This window comes from Falco punctatus (genome assembly GCF_963210335.1).
Source record: "Falco punctatus genome assembly, chromosome: 3".
In the NCBI taxonomy this organism is placed as follows: domain Eukaryota; kingdom Metazoa; phylum Chordata; class Aves; order Falconiformes; family Falconidae; genus Falco; species Falco punctatus.
Genome location: NC_137582.1, coordinates 57,631,018 through 57,649,228, shown reverse-complemented (window position 1 = coordinate 57,649,228; position 18,211 = coordinate 57,631,018).

Sequence of the window (18,211 nt, the reverse complement as noted above, 5' to 3'; positions counted from 1 at the left end):
CTACAAAAAAAAATTTTTAAAAGTGAAAAATTCTACTTGCAAATGGTGCTGATGGAGTGTTAGTGGCAACATTTTGCACTGTCTTTTCAAAACTGGTGGAGAATAAATGTGCTCAAACCTGTTCCTGCTGAAGGTGATGCCAAGCTAGAAAGGTGAAATCACCCCTGTGATCGCTTACATGTATCATATAAAATTTCATCCACACTTCAGTTTCACAGAAAACATTATAATAGGGAGAAAGAGGAATTTAGAAACAGTCAAAAATCTGGAAATCAGTATTATCTTTAATTTTAAAATAACATAATCTGCCCTCTTCTACCTAAGAATTTTGTTTCATTCATACCTGAATGGATATTCATGGGAATAGTAAAACTCACTTATCACAGGTGTATTCCTTTGTGTGCTGGTTTTGGCTGGGATAGAGTTAATTTTCTTCATAGCAGCTGGTATGGGGCTGTGTTTTGGATTTGTGCTGAAAACAGTGTTGGTAATTCAGGGCTGTTTTAGTTACTTCTGAGCAGCTTACACAGAGCCAAGGTCTTCTCTGCCTCTCACCCCACCCCACCAGCGAGCAGCCTGGGGGGGCACAAGGAGCCGGGAAGGGACAGAATTGGGACAGCCAAACCCAACTGACCAAAGGGATATTCCATGCCATATGACACCATGCTTAGCTTATAGAGCTGGGGGAAGAAGAAGGAAGGGAGGCGTTCAGAGTTGTGGCGTTTGTCTTCCCAAGTAACTGTTCCATGTGGTGGAGCCCTGCTCTCCTGGAGATGGCTGAACACCTGCCTGCTGATGGGAAGTCATGAATTAATTCCTTGTTCTGCTTTACTTGCTTGTGTGGCTTTTGCTTTACCTATTAAGCTGTCTTTATCTCAACCCATGAGGTTTCTCACTTCTACCTTTATAATTCTCTCCCCCATCCTAGGAGGGAGAGTGAGTGAGCAGCTGTGTGGGGCCCAGCTGCTCGCTGGGGTTAAACCATGACACTTTGGAAAAATCCAGTGTTGTTTCACACCATAAAGCAGCAAATTTTAAAAAAAACTTAAATTATTCATTTTTCAATCTAATCTCATTCTCTGAATGTCTAAACATTGTTAATACCATTGTAAAAAAATAAATCTGAAGCAATCATCTGCCATGGAAAATTTCAATGTGACTTGTTAAAGTGTGCTAAGGTTATTAGTAAGGGAAATAAACTATAAATAGGTCTACAGAAGAGTAGATAGGCACTTTTAAAGCTGACATTCACACTGTGCACTTCAGTTTGCCTAAGATAAAACACATGCTACAGTCCCAAAGCAGTGGTCATTGCAAATTGACGCACATTTTAACTAGAACAAGGCACTGGGTACCCATTAAGTCATTTTATTTTAATTTAGCAGTAAAAGCTTTCATTATACCCATTAGGCAAGAGAGAAACCTTTGGCATTAAAGTAAGAGAGAAAGCATATATAGATATAAAATAAAAATTTAATTTACAGCACAGGGACTGGTAAGTTTATATTAACAGACGTAAAGACTTGGTTCTAAATAATTGAATCTGATTAATACAAATGAGAAATATATCAAAAACTTTAAAAAATCTGGAGATAATTCATTGTAGATGAAGACTAACCCATGTTTTAGTACATATTTTTCCAGTTATGGCTTGAGGAAATAAAACCAAGTTGCTTTCACAGTTGTTTGTAGTATATTTGTAGCAATTACAATTTACACACTTTCTTGTAATATTTGGTTGGCAAATAGGACAGAGAAATGTGCATGTTTGCAGGCACAATATTCCACTTGTTCTTTTCCTCAGTTCTGGAGATACTTCTTTTCTTGTCTTTTCTCAAACCTTAGCTTTAAAAAATATGTATTTTGGAGCAAACTTGGCCATCACTTCCCATCCACTACTTACAGTGAATGTTCAGAAGAATTGTGAATTTATTACATTAGGTAATACAAATAAAGAAAAAAAATTAAGCATCCAATCCATATTAGAATGGGGAAAAAAATCCCTCTGAAGACTGACATAAAGCAAGTCTTTTTTTTTTTTTTTTTTTTTTATGTGATTCTTCTCCTGGATGCTCTATACAGCTTTCACAGAAACAGACTTTGGAAAACAGGGCTTAATAACAGTTTTGGGTGCTACACTTGACTCACTGGCCACATGGTTTCTGCCTGACACTGGGAGACAGAAGAGAGACATGCCAAGAGACAGAAGGGGCTGTGTCTTTAACTCCTTGTTTCTTGTCTAACCCAAACACCATCCATGGGAAGTAGGGTATCAGGGCTCAGCATCCTCAGGGGCTTCACACCACCCTGAGCCTGCCAGATAGTCCAATGCCTAGGGATGCCAGTGCTTACCCAAACTCCCATATGCACCCAAACACCAACATGTACCCAAATGCCAGGTGACAGAGTCAGACTCTGTTTCCTTTTCTCAAACATGTTAGCTTTAAAAAAACAAAAGCCAGCTTCAGTACAGCTCTTAATTCTCCTTTCTGTGTCCACATGGTGCTAAGTAGGGCTCCTGAGCCATGGTGCAGGCTCCTCAGACACCCAGACAATTTATTCTGCTCATAGAAATAGCGACTGTACAGAAGACATACAGAGCTCTGATCATCTTGTCAATTTAGACTTTGCCTATCAAGGAGGACATACATATTGTGCGATTGTGGTTCTGACATGGCAGAATCTGCTGATAAATTCGTCCTTCCATCACATCCCTTCTGAATTTCAGCTTACAATGTAAATATGTATAAAAAGCATATTCTAGCTCTGCAGAGATGCTGTTTTTAAAAGAGCATCAATCCAGTCCCTGTAGCATAAGTCCATTTGCATGCAAGTGGGCTGAGTTGTTCAGAGGGATCTGAAGCCCATTTTCCAAGCAAGTGGGGATTTATCATGTTCCGGCTGTGGAATTCTCCATTCTGCTGTAGCCAACAAAGTCACCAGGACTCTGCAAGGCACTGAGGTCCACCCGCATAGAACAGCTTGCAAGACTGGGTCCTGGGCACAAACAATAGCAGTTTGCTTGGCAAGCTTGAAAAACCTTCTTGTTGGCAGATTGAGGAAGCCCACGCTTCTCCTACTGCACTGCCATTGATCGGTATCAGAGAAAAGAATTAATTAAACATGCAATAGCATTATTTTTCCAAATTGAGGTCTCAGGTCTGTGATAAGCTCTTCTCTTAACACAACATAGCACAAATATTATGCAACTAGACTTCAAAACTGCTGCTTTGAGAAATTTGAATAATAACAAGTACTTTTTGGAAATATTGCTCCAGTCTTGCCTCTGTCTAGGCAAGGAAGGCTGATCATGGGCAGAGTGCTACATGCTGCCTGAGTTAATTTGTCTTTTTATCTGCTTTTGGCTCATAGCTCACTTAAAACTTTTTGAAAAATGACAGAGTGTCAACATCTTGCCATTAATGGGCCATGTGACAGACTCGCAGCACAGCAGGTTGAAGAGGAGCATCTGAGTCCTGCAAACTCTCCTTACTGCTAGATTTATTGATGGATGACAGAGCTCCATAGTGCTGACAAAGATGCTGCTGACCTTACCTCCAAACATGCTAGGTGGTTTGCAGTTTACAGCAGTACATACAAGACATAATATACAAAACCCAAACATGTTTTTAGGGGAAAAAAGGTTGATTTTTACATATGGAAAATGGTTCAGAAGCATGAAATCTCTAAAGAAAAATGCTGTTTTGGAAGTGTTACTGTGATCTACAGAAAGAGCAGATCTCTTTTTAAAAAGTTAATCCATAGAATAGTAGATAATCCCCATCTTTTTTCCCACATACTACCTGTTCTCTGTTAGAAACTTTATTCTTAACCCTTGACAATACTTAAACTGGCCGGATACTTCCAAATATGTGGAAAGAGGATGTTTTTATAAAGAGGGATTTGCCAGGGCAACAAAGCACTTCTTATGACATTTCTTGCTAACTTCTGTTTGGTTGTTAAACACTTTTTGTTTTCCTCTACACAGAACATGCACTCAACTATTTCCAGGCTTTAAAAAGGGAACAAAAATTAAGATAGCATGTGCTTTCCTTTTCAGCCCGCATTGTCTCTGAGAAGCAAAACAATGCCTGTAAGGATGAGTATCAGAAAAGTAGAAGTAGGACACACAAAATAAAAGCATCACTGAGTCATAGCTACATACACATCAAAACCAAAAGCTCTTTATGACAGCTTAGAGGAGCTGTTCATGTACAGCCTGTGGTGCATTTGCATCAATGTTTTAGTTCAAGCCAAGAACTGCTCAAAAATTGCTACTCTCCACACAGTGACACAGCAGCAGAGCACAAGAACTAGATTCCTTTGAGCTGAGGTACCCCCAGAGATGCCCTCCAGGATGACATCTAATGTATCCCAGCCACAAATGGGCATTCAGGCCACAGCACCAGGCTAGAGCCAGCCAAAAGGGTAATCCTGGAATAGCACACGATGTGGACATGTGGCCCTGAGCACCATTTCTCACCACAAATCCACTTCCATTGTTTCTTGCTGAATTAAACATAACCAATGAGTACTGAGGAGGTCAGGGCAAAGCTTTGGGGTGTGTGAGGCTGTGGTCAGGTCAGGTACAACTTGCCCCATTCTGGCCATTGGTGAGGTGCAATGATGGTCCATCAGGGTTTATGGTTGTTCCAGCCAAGGAACTGAGGTAACGGCAAATCCCAAATCTCAAGACTGAGGGGCAGAGTTTGGAAATGGTAAAGAAGCTGTGGTCTTAATATTAGCTTGTACAACCATAATGTGTAAGGGGAGCTAATGTGACTCTAAAAGCAATATGAACAAATTGAGTATTTTTGCAGTAAGAGGGATCCCGTCTGAGTGTTGCAGCTGGCGCTCTGACCTGAAAAGCAGAGAGAGAAGCTCTTCAGTTTGTGAAGAAGCCATGACCCACAAGAGAGAGATGTGTAAAATACTCCTAAAGACACTGAGAACACAGAAATATGGACTTACTGCCTCATGCAGTAAGTGATGTAATCATAGAGGCATAAAATCATTCAGGTTGGAAAAGACCTTTGAGATCATCAGGTCCAACCGTTAACCCAGTTAACCCAGATGCTGAGTCCACCACTAAACCATGGCCTTAAGTACCGCATCTATGTGGGTTTTAAATACCTCCAGGGATGGTGATTCCACTTCCCTGGGCAGCCTGTTCCAATGCTTGACCACGCTTTCAGTGAAGAAATTTTTCCTAATATCCAATCTAAACCTCCCCAGCATAACTTGAGGCCATTTCCTCTTGTCCTGTTACTTGTTATTTGGGAGAAGAGACCTACACTCACCTGCCTACAACCTTCTTTCAGGTAGTTGTAGAAAGCAGTGAGATCCCTGCTGAGTGACCTCCTCTCCTGACTAAACAACCCCAGTTCCAAGTAAAAAGAAAGGGAAGAACTAGGGAAAGAATGACTTTCTGTTGCCAGAAACATGAGTTGCAGTAAAGGGCTGTGTCTCCCCCCTGCTCAAGCCAAGGGAAGAAAAATTCCCACAGCTGTTCTGGATGCCCCACGACACTCACATGGTGAGCATCCAGGCAGGGATTGACTGGAAAGCTTTGCCAACAAACAACAACAACCGACTGCCACTGGGGAACTGGTGCAGGGTCCTTGTGGACCCGAGTACTGGGGAAAGTAGGCTTCCCTCATTAAAACTCACATACCTCAGAGTTATATTTGACCTATGTATCATTAGTGATTGCCTTTACAGCTATGTCATTATTGCAGTAAATAATGGGTGGATTTCTGACCCATGTAGGAGAGCTTTGATCCTAGACAAGCTTAGAAATATGCCTTTCCCAGTTTGGGGACTTTTCTTTTTTAGTGTTCCTTCTGTTACCTATTCCTGGGTGTATTTAAATTGTAGGTACTCCTCAGAATGATAGCTAGACACAGAGGAAAGGGAACATCCACAGATTCAGCTCTGCCAGAAAATATTGATTCAAGCTTTAAAACGGAAGCGGGGAGATAAAACACATAAAGGCCAGTTACAATAAATTCTGGATCATACATGTCCAGATGTGTTGGGTTAGGCTGGCCAACAGCCAAATGCCACCCAGCCGCTCATTCACTCTTCCTCCTTAACAGGGCAGAGGTAAAAACGAGATTAAAAAGATCGTGGGTCAAGATAAAGACAGGGAGATCATCAATCTGTTACCATCATGGCCAAAACAGTCTTGGCTTGGGAAGAATTAATTTCATTTATTGCCAATTAAAATAGATTTTGGTGATGAAAAACAGCAACAAAAAATGGCCCCATGGTGCCACCATTTTGGCTGAGGGGCTCAGTTGTGCCCTGCGATGGGCTGGTTGGAGCTGGCTGGCACCAGCTGTATCTCACAGGCAGCCCTGGCCCCTCATCACAGACGCCACCCCTGCTGGCCCCCCACTGCCAGCACCTACACACAGCACACCGTGTGAAACATTGCAGAGTGTAAAGACCCCCTTCCAACCAGTCGTAAACACCACAGGGGTAACAGGCAGCAGTTACAAAAAGAAAACAAGTTAGTGTGACAGATTTCTTTCCAGAATATGCAATTGCATATATAATTCCTTAATAACAGGGAGCTCAGTTTTTTACCATCGAGATTACCATAGAGATATCTGTAATCCATATTCAAGACTAGATCCTTTGAATGTGATGTTTCCAGATAAAGCTCTTCTTTCTGCAGGGATGTGATGTTGTTTTTGCAGATTTCATTGCTGTATATTAAATCTAAGTATCTTTACATTTTCCACCTGGACGCCAGAGCATTTCCATATTTCATAACACAAGATTCAGAAGTTCCATCAAAGCGAATGCACTTGCTCACTGGTTGTGAGACTTCTGTTGTACATAAATTGTTAGGATCAAAATACTTCTGAAAAAAAAAAAACAGGAGAACCCACAAGATATTTTCATTCTGTCCAGGCAGGAAAGAACCTACTTTATGAATAAATATCTTTCAAATAACTCGCTCACAGCAGGAGAAGCAAATCTAGGAAAAAATAAAGGAAATCAGAAACTTTAGAAGAAACTTATTAGCATGCCTCAGAGAAAGAAAAGACCAGTGAGTCTGACTCAAGCAAAATCAAACTTCACATTAAACAAATTGCACCATTGATTTAGCCCAAAGTCTTGACTTTTCCTGGTAAAAGAACATGACAATAAACGGATCCCGTACATCCGTTAGATTGAGCCTTTCATGTAATGCATCAGAAGGTGTTTTTCAGCACATCCCATTCTGGCATCATTAATCAGCAAAGCCCCTATCAAGCCAGAAAATTTATAGAACAGAACTGCAAGATTATTATTAAACCAGTGGCCCTGACACAGCAAGAGCCTACCTAGAGGGACTAAGTGCACGGCAAGCTATGTAAGGTGTTTTTCTAGGAGGCTGTGATTTTTTCCAGTACAAATGAAACAAAAGATCTCTGGAGCTGTGGAGGCCTAAACCTCCGCTAAAATTAAACAACTTTATGTCAGAAGTGGAGACCCTCAAAATACTATTTCACTAACTTGGATTGTGAAGGAATCACTCTATCGGTTTAAGATACATTTGCTTAATTAAAGTCCAATGCCATCACAAATTATGTGCCAAGTAGAAACAAAAAAAAGACAACTGAGCAGAGAAATTATGTAAACCTTAAGATGGGCTGAGTATACACCTCTTCACAGTTACAGGACTTTTCAATGCCAAGCCTCTTCTCTGGCTTGCAAGTGTGACTTGATGAACCCTAACCAACTAATAAACCCAACCCAGTGTGAGACATCCAGGGGAAGTTAGTCTCCATTTCCAAAGGGCTCCACAAGTGCAGGGGCAGTGTCACCCAGGCCCACTGGCAAGGGACAGGGCCACCACGTGCTTTGGGCTACCTCATGTTGCTCACTCCTGAGTGCTGCTAGTGGGCTGCACAAGCCAAGGGACGATCATCTATTTTGTTCAACAGAAGGATCTTCGGGAGTATAGAAAGTTCTGTTCAAAATGTTGAAATTGTTTGACTACAAACTCCCTGTTCATGTTTAGAGGATTTCCAAGAAGTTATCATGAAATGTCTCCTTTTAATATTCCCAGTGGCGATTATCATGACATATCTGTTGGGAGAAGAGAGAAATAACCAAATTTGAAAGTTTATGTTTCTATTCCCAAGATTTTTCTAATGAGTGGAAACAACCTACATTTTTAAAGCCACTATCCCTTGAATATTCTTTAAGCATCCGGTCAGAGATAGATGTCCAGCATAAAAAATATGAGTCCATCTGCCCAAAAATGGGAGCAGTGACACCAGGGGTTTTTTAGGGAAGGTTTTCAATTTGTCAAGGCTCGTGTCACCTGGTGTTTATGTGATGCAGGATGGCCAAAACACTGTGGCGTAAAAATCTTGGGTGACGCAATATCTGTAGCAATATTACACATGCAAGTTGTTCAGGCAGGTCATTTATAAATCAGTAGGAAAAAAAGTGAAGGCTTTTCCAATGAATGGACAGGCCCCAAAACTACTACTTTTAGGTAAATTCATGCAATAATTTGGACTTCCCTTTCTACCTTCTAGTCTAGTTTAGAGCAAGGCATCAGTCCTTGCCAGGTCAAAGATTTCAATTTACCCAAAACGAAGCCAGTTCCTGCATATTGATTGTTCTCCCTAGCTGTAAATTATCACTGATTACTTTGAGAGCAGAAGTGTTGATAGTTTCCTGCCATTACTGACCTAATTGAAATTAAGTCTATAGTATAATTTTGTATTTATAGCAACTAAAATATGGTTAAAGTGCCTCAGTGTTTCAAAGTTGTGTTCTTTTGCTTTAAAGAAAGCTCTACAAAATAAAATATAACAATGTCAAAATCTTTTTTGTTCAGTGGTGCTTTATCGAAGTCAATAAATTTGTTCAAAAGCAAATTCTGGAGGACTGACAATCCCTTAAAATATGTACCTAGAATTCATGCCAGTGTTCTTCATTCACAATGCTCAAGAATTCAGAGTTCCTCTATATGTGAGACTTAAGAACCTTCATGTGGCATGGTGTGTTGAGGAAGAGGATGCTGAAAAGATTCAGTGATGGTAGCTGGGGATCCATACTGAAGTACAAGCCCCAGACCCCTGCTTGTCCAGAGAAGCTCAGGCCATGCAATAGCACCAAATCCATGTTCTGCCTGGTCAGACTCCCTCAGATTACTTCCTTCTAGACAGATTTCCACATCCTTTCAACCACAAGACACCAGCCACCTGTTGGGCTGCTCCACAGAGAAGCCAAGCAGTGACCTGGCACAAATCCAAACCTGTAGGGTTTTCTTCAATAAAAATTGGAGCATCTTAATGGGGTAAAGAGAGGGAGGATTGCACAGTTATAGCTCGTGTTCATTTGACTGAGTGAGTACAAGCCTTCAGTTCCCAGAGCTGTCAATCTGATCTTTTTCACAGATCACTTTTTTCTGTCTTAAGAATACATATGTCCATGCTAGACCAAATTGTACTGTCACTTCTCAAGTAAAATGGGATCAAATGCATCAGTATAGTCAACCAGAAATAGACTTTGTTACCTTCTTCATTTGCTTTCAAATTGTGTATGGGAAAAATAACATGTCCAGAAAAAACAGAAATAGAAACAAGAACAAATAGCTGAAAACTCAAACTCCCTCTTTGGGATCTGTCAGCAACATCAATGTTCCTAAAGTAGCTCTCATATTTTGACTCCTTCTGAAAAGTAGAGAGCAAACAACACAGTCAAAGTAAGTATTTTACTAAAGGATCTTTTGCAAGGCTGGTGATACTAAGTAATTAAACATACAAAATATGAATTTATATTTTCACAATTCTTTTTCCATTCTATAGGAAGAACAAATGCTCTGTGCAGACAGAATCAATCATTGTAGAGAGAATTAGATCTCTACATATGAATGAATAACTGTCAAATATTGAAAAATGAACTAACATCTCAGAAGAGGACCCTTGCAGTACAGTCACATAGAGAAATCTGTGCATAACAAAGGATGATACAAAAACCACTTCATTATCACTTCTAGGGAAAATATTTTTAAAAATCTTAAAATCTGCTTTCTCAATTCTATAAACTAATAAGTGCTGCAAACACGCAAATCTGCAGTGTACCATCTGCTGTTCGTTTTCTTGAGATAGATGGCTATGCCATCCTCCTGAGACACAGAGAATAATGAAGTTGTGTATTGTTGCTTTATATTGTTTGTGAGGTCATATCTGAGGCCCACTTTTCTATATAAGAGGCAAAAAAAAAAAAAAAGGCAACAAATTCCTGGACAAGGTTCAACAACACTAACAGATTTGGAGCACACCATAGCCATTTGCTTCTTTTACATCCTGCTGGTTGTACAAAGGAGCAAAAGATGTAACTGGGGTTGATCAAGGTGGGGAAAATTTACTTGCAACTTTTGAAATAAATTGAAGAAATAAGTTCTTCTCCATTTGACTGCTTATTTACAGTGTGATTTTTTTAAAGAATTTAACAAGTCCAAGTCTTATCTAGCCTGAAGAAGGGAGATGCTGGGGGAAATGTGAGAAGGGGGAGCTCCATCACAGTACCAGAGAGCTCAGTCTCAGAGCTACTGGCCATAATGAATGCCCTTCCATGCGCCTGAGATCAGAAGTTGAAAGTAGAGCAACCAAGGAGGCAAATGAAGGCTTTGACAGACAGCTTAAATACTCGGATTTTTTGCCATCGAAAGCTTAATTCTGCAAATGAACATGCAACGTTGAGAACCACAAAGTAAAGTGAATAGTGAAAAGGGGGGGGGGGGGGGGGGGGGGGCGGTTCCTAGTATTAGTGGTTTGAGGGCTTTCATCATATCACATCTGTGGCCTGTCGAAGTGTGCTGAGCTCAAGCTATAACCATAAGGTGAGTCAGCAGATTCAGATGAGCAGTGCTCAGTACAGTCAATACAGCAGTTACAGAAGGTTTACACCTCCAGGAGGTCTGGGCCATTACTTGTTTATCACTGAAAGAGTCTTGGGTTAGAAGATAGCAACTGCTGGCTAGAAAAGATTAGTGATGCTAACTAGTCAGAGCAATGCTTGTGGCCTAAAGAGGGAAGAACAGCGAGCTGCAGCAGAAAATGTTCATCTGACCAGAATAAGCATTCAGCAAAACACTCTACCATTCATATCCATTTATTCTTAATACTTAATATTTTAAACTGAAATAACTTTTAATAGTATAAAGACCAGAAATATGCAGTAGAAAATTCTTTATTAGGGAAGCACTTTTTCCTTCGTTAGGGTAACTTCAAGTGATGGATAACTTGTGCCTATGCCAGCCCTTACAGGTCTAGCTAACACTTTTCTTTTTCCCAGAAAAAAGCATTCTAACACAGCACTTGCTCCTTAGACATAAGTAATTCAGCCTAAAACTGTAGAAATGTCTATCATAAGACACCACTGAGGAAGAGAAACCAAAAATTTCCAATCTTACGATGAAATTTGGAGTCAAAGTCATTGTGCTCCCTCCTGGAACTCCCACTTCTAACTGGACAATTAAGAGAAAACAACATGCAGGGAAAATGCTTTTATCAGTGCAGAATTAATTTTAATTAATGGAAAAACATTTTTTTCCCCAGACTGCCTTGCTGGTCAGAATGTATGTATAAAATCACACCATCAGAAACTTCCATTTATGTTCTTACTGTGGCTGAGTGTGAGCATTTTTACCTTCTCTCAAGTGAAAATTACAGCTGAGATTTTCTCCATGACATTTAAAGGAATTAAGCTCTGCATTCCTGTTAGCAGCAGGATATGAATGTCTACCTTCTCCAGGTAACTCTGAAAGGCCCTTTAGTTAGTTGACTATATAATTGTACCGCTGGAGCCTCAGAAGAAAGCATAACTTGATGGTCACCCATCATTTAGCACAAAGGCTGAATGCTCACATACACCTCTGTGTCTGTGCTTATCCCAATTGCTTTTATGATATTCTTTCATAGGGCTGATTTTCTGCAGGAAAAAGGGAAAATACCTGTAATCAGGCAAAATTTTGCAAAGACAGGTAGCATCTACATTCCGCAGACAGGAGCTTCCCTTGGAGGCCTTCACACAAATTCTTGCCACAGACGAGACAGGAAACTTGTCACTTGCTCCAGGACTGCCTCACTGTGCACCTGGCATTTCAAAACAATTTCAGTGATCAGGTTCAGCAAACTGGATCCCACACACCATTTCTTTGGTTTAGTTGTTTTCTTTTCCTCTTATTTTGGGCAGTGTTGCAGAGAACCCTCTTTGGGGACCAACTTTCCTAAGTTAGGCATGATTTCAGTCATGGGTCCCCCTGGGCTCAATGAAACAAAACAAACAGATGTTTCGAGTTTTGGAAGGAATGTAACAGTGGAAATAAAGAGTGATAATGCTGACAAGATCCGGCTTAATCTAAATATTACTACCAACTTTTTCTACCACACAGTACCAGATTCGTTTTTCTTAAATACTAGTCACAAAATCAAATGCTCAAACTTATCTGTTTTATTTCTTAGATCTCAAAGTGATGCAGGAAAGGAAAGGGGGACCATTATCTTTAGAGCTTGTCTTTATATTTTTGCCCAAAATTGACACTTTGCCTAGCACAGTGTACATGCCAGTTTATACCACAAGGTTTAGGGGTAAGATCCTTCTTTCCATTTTTGCTCTGTTCAATGCCCAACAAAATTAAGTCAGTTATTTTTAGGTGTTTCCTAAGTGCAAGTAATTAGGTAAAGAAATCAAAGGGCTTGAGGATAGCAGCTAACCCAAACTTCAATTCAGCATTCATTCTGGTTATATTGCTGACTTTGGAGGCCATATTTTTTGGTGTTTAAACAAGTCTAACATAGACTTGTTAGTTACTGTTACTCCAAGGAGGCTCCCTTGAAGGAAACCCTTGGACCACACCAGAGGCTAATGGGAGTGCTGGCAGAGCCCATGTGTTCTGTTCTTGTCAGTCCAACCAGGTACAAGACATAATACCAGTGAAAATATTTTGACACAGGCTTATTATTACAAAAAGACCATCAAAGTTGGAAAGAAAGAAAATAATATATACTTGGAAATACATTCATTTGCATATATAATCAAATATTTAGTGGGGCTCACAGTCGTCTCCATTTTGAGTGATGGACCCTTAAAATAGCACTAATGAAAATACTTCTGTTTACTGTGTGCACTTTAATTTCTTTTATGAAACTGAGGCTTGATTGTGTATTTTTCTCTGCCATTTCGTAGCCTGCCATCAAAACTCTAAGTGACATAACACACAATAGATTCATCCACCATGAAGTAGGCGCAGTAGGGGTTTGGGGTATTTGTGTTTTATTTCCAGTCAAACAATACACAGGAGGCTGTCACACTAACAAGGTATATAATGATTGACTTGCTCAGCCACTCTGAGACCTTTACTCTGACACAACAGAAATCTCAATAAACAGGAAATTTATATTTGAACAGCTTTTGTTTTGAAATGTTGGGTGTTATCTGCTTCCTTTTCTGACCAGTACATATGGCTCACTCCTATTTAATTGAAAAAAAAAAAATAATTTGTTCAAGTTGAGCCATAGTTGTACATATTAATGTTCTCAAAGTGATGTTTGCTTTGTTCTTTTCACACTTCTATTTAACATGTCATTTGGCCTTTTGATAGACACAGTCTGCAGACAATCCTTAGTGCTGTAACTCCAGACTCTCTAATGCTACAAATGTCTTCTATTGAAGGCATCATAATATAAAAACATCAATACAGCCATCCTGTTGTCTGAAATCCATAGAATAACTTAACCATCATGTGACTTACGGGCTCATTAAACATCAGACTCACAGCTTTGTAATGGTGTCTATGGTCCTTTATCTCATACGGCAGTTAGAAGATGAGAAAGCCTGCAAAGCAATGTTATTCCTGAAGCCTGGCTGTGTGAGTTCCAGGTGCAGATGTGCTGCCTGGATCCCTCTCCAAACCACTCTAGACAAGTTTCAGGGACATGTAAGCTAGGGCTCTCCCACTCTTACTTGCTGCATAAACAAACATAAGCAATTATACATCTAAAGTAAGGCAACAATTTCATCTTTTAGCTGTGAGGAGGCTTTGATCCAGCTAATTCATTTTTACCCTCAAATTCTGAGGTGCACAGTCCTGCTATGTAAGCATTAGGTTTTACACAGTACAATTTTAACTCCTTAGGCTGCAGGGATAGACTTCTTGCTCCTGGATCATATGACAGTTCAGATAAGGTTGGAAGGCACCAAAGTTGCCATTTTTCTTTATCAGGTGCTTCAATCCATCTTAACACTGACCTCCTGGTCTGGAAATGATGATGGACATCTGTCATGACAGCTACAATAATCTTTGCAACAGGCGGATTATGCAATGTCTGCACATGAAGCAGGAGCTAGTGCCCCCATCACAAAAGGCTTAACTCTGGCTGTATGTGCACTCTTTGCGGTTTCATTAAATACAAAGAATGAGTTTTAAAACTTGAAAGTTCTCCTGTCATTTTTCTGTGCCCACACATTTGAGCCAAACAACAGGGCTCTGTGAAAAATAATCACTCAGCTACTGAGCATTTGGCAAGTGAGGAGGCACAGGGCAAAATCCTCAGCCATGATAAATCAATACTCCCTGATTTATATTAGCTGAAGTTCTGGCAGTCTCTGAGTAAACCAGCCATACTAGACAAAGTGAGGAGGCGTTTGCCACTCTTTCACCCCTTCATAAAATGAAGCCAGCAGTCAGCTTCTCATCTCCTAAAATCCTTTAATATGAATCTAAACAGGCTCCTGCATGAAGAGTTCAGATTGAGTTTGTCCCTGAGCAGTGATCTCTCTCTTGTATCTTTTAATTTACATAAGAATACATGGGTAATAAATCACTTCTGTCATGTGAGACGTGCAACATTCATTGAAATTCACTGGCAGCAACTGAAAAAAACCATACCTGCAACAGGCAACTAGGCTAAGCCTTGTGGGTGAGCTCTTCTGGGTATAGACATGTAGATCTGTATCACGCAACACTCAACAGAAAAAGATTGGCCACTGTCTGGTTTTATACTAATGAAGACTGGGGAGAGGGAGGTGTGAAAAAAAATTGAAAAAGGTAGAACTGAGCACACATCATATCCTCTTTTGAACTTGCGGAGCTTCAGCCCGTTGAACTTTGTCCTGGCAATGGATATTTCCCTTAAAGAAGGGACTCTCAGCCCAGGTAAAATTCCACAAACAGCAGGAATTTTTTGCTCTGGACAGCACTGACTGTGCCTGTGGGTGGTTTTTTCCATACTTAACTATTTATCTTACTATAATGTTGCTTATATTTTACTTAGATAACAATATGTAAGTGGGTAGTTTAAAGGCAGGGCTTAATACCTTGTTGTCTATGTTACCCAGATGACACAACCCATGCTTCTTCAGACAGGTTGCAGATAAACAAAGTGCTTCTCCTTAAACAGAGTTTACCTCACATAAGCAATCCATAAGCGACCTACAACTGTTGCTGAACTAGCAGCAGGAAAACCCCTCACATTTTGCCAGGAGGGCAGCCTTCCCATCTTCACCAACTTTTTCGCAGTTGTTCTGGTTTAACATTTCTCTGACTTTCAAGGTGGCCAGTGGAGGGAGTTGGCAGCACATTCCCCCTTTCCATGCTCAAGTTGCCCTTTCAATGCTCCCAGTTCATAACAGAGGTTGTAATATTCGGCAACATTCTGCACTGGCAGCTTTGCTCCCGGAGGCACAAAATTAGGTTTGTTTTGTCTTGCAGTGGAGCATGTATTTCTGATCCACGATTCACCTCAAAGGCCATAGCCAAACTAGCAACAGCAGATTTAGGAGCTGCTGTGATTAAATCAGTTGCAAAGACAAAAGGAACTAGAAATGAGCTGGTTGATTGCCAGAGAAGCAACAAGAAATAATTAGCTGTAGATTGGGATGTCCCGGGGTCTCTGTGTCTGTATCAATACTGGTAAATAAAACCGTGAGCGAGTGCTTGCTCTTTTTGCTTACACTTCTCTTCCCTCGAGCAAGGCAGCCTAAGACAGGCGCATCCCCCCTCCCGTGCTTCTGCCCATCCCTCCCTCAGCACCTGCGGCCACCCTGCTCCCACCCCTCCTGCGGCTGTGCCCGAGGCTGCCCGCACCCGGTACACGCAGGCCAGCTCCCGTGGGACGGGGAGGCGGGGGGGGAAGCCCTGCGGGATGGCTGAACACGCGGTCCCCTCGCCTCGGGGGCCACCAAGAGGGGAATGGCTTGCTAAGCCGGAGCCTGCAGGGATGGCTGGGGTACTGAACGACGCTACTCAGCGTTTTCAGGCTCCGCATCTGTATTGACAGGGAAGAGCCATGCTGCAAGCTTTAACCCGCTGACAGAGGCTCTTAAGGCTTCTCCGTTGCTTTTCCTGTTATCTGCACAGAAAGCCAAACCAGAGTTATTTTCTTTCATTATAGCAAGGATAGCAGGGGATGAAAAATAGCCTGGAAGCCTGTACTCAGATTTGTCAGCTGAATGAAGCATTCACTCTCATCAAAACTCAGAAATACTCAGACTCAGCTTTGGATCCTAAAACGCAAATGCACTGACGTGGGCCCCTGGGTTCAAACCAGGAAAAAAAAAAAACCCTTGTTGACTCCTTCCCAGAGATTTGGGGAAGGATAGGTCTTTTCTTCTTTTTCTGTACTTGCATTGTCAAAGCTAATGTCAAGGAAAATGATTTCGTGTGATTGCAATTTCTTTGAACAGATATATGAAGCCTGACTTGCCCTTCAGTTCTGAACAAATTGTTCCCTGTGTCGCTTTCCGTTATGAATATCTTGGGATGTTTGTTTGGTTTCTCCCTGGCTTGCAAATTAGAAAAAAAAATAATATAAAAGGAAAAGTAGGCTTACTTGTTTAAGCCATCTTTTAATCAGTACCACACAAAAATTGCTTCCCTAGACACAGTAGCACTGCAATTCTTATATACCTTTAGATACTGAATTTAATCAAATGAAGTCTAGTTAATGTAGAAAAATAATCCCAAAATAGGCTTTAATGACTGAGGACTTACCATAAAATCTTTGGAAATACACAAATGTAACAAAGCACATTATTTCAAGGAGCATAGTCTTAGGAGACCCACCCAAACCCAGAGTTTGTTCATATACCGATGAATACTACACAGTCTTGTCATCTTCAGGGAAAATCAGCCTTCAGGTCCTACTCTGAGTAACATCCCTGTTTAAGAAGGGTGCAGCCACAAACAATTAGATCTCACTGAAGTCAACAGCACTTAAATGATATTGGCCTGTGGGTGTATGACTCAGTGCTTTCCTGAACAGGTGTGGGTTTCATCTGGGCTTAAGAACATCACCTGACTGAGGGTTTAAACGAATGCTGTCAGCTCAGTCAGCAGCTGCTGTGACCCAAAATGCAGCATCGGTTTTTAAGAAGAATTCCCTGTTCTATACCTCTCATAAAGGCTAAAGAAGTGGTGTTCTACTCTGCTGATATAAAGCCTTCACCTTTATGTTATATGCTGGAAGAGCATAAATGTATCTTTCATCCAGGGCCTCCACTGATTCACCTTCAAAAATTCTTAGTTCTGTAATTATTTGTCTCCTTTGATACTTTAATATCTGCATCCTGTTGAACTTCAAATGTCTAAATCAATACATTTTTATCTTTTAAGCAGCTGACAGAACAGGCATGTATTGGAGCAAAGGTCTTGCCACTAAAACTCGTCTCTGCATGCCAAAGTAACTGCTGGACTCTTACATTACTGGTACAGTGGCTAAAACATTTCTAGCCATCAAATTGATTCAGACATCTTTGAACTGTCCCTATTCGGTAATTAAGTATTATTGTTCTACATTACAAATGGGCAGTGAAGGCCAAGGGTCCCATCCAATGAGCTTTGATGCTGGATGTCTCGATGATTTACTGTGGTCTCCACAGAAAATCAGCACAGAACAGGGACTTAAGCTCGTATTTCTGGCAGGAGTCTAACCCCTTCACATCAGCTGCTCAGGGAAGTGAGCAGTATATTTATATTTAGTCCACACTAAATCTAAATTTACCTCACAGCCTCCTAACACTGTGAATCTACATACAGTTTAAGAGTCTGTCACAAAGGTTATCTGAAACCTCATTCACTTTTTCATAGATAAAGCTCCCCTAGCAGATGCAGCTTTGACATAAAACAGGCAAGAATTTCAGATATGCTTTCCTGAGTGTTAGTAAAAAAGGCTTGAAACTTTGCTGCCGGGAA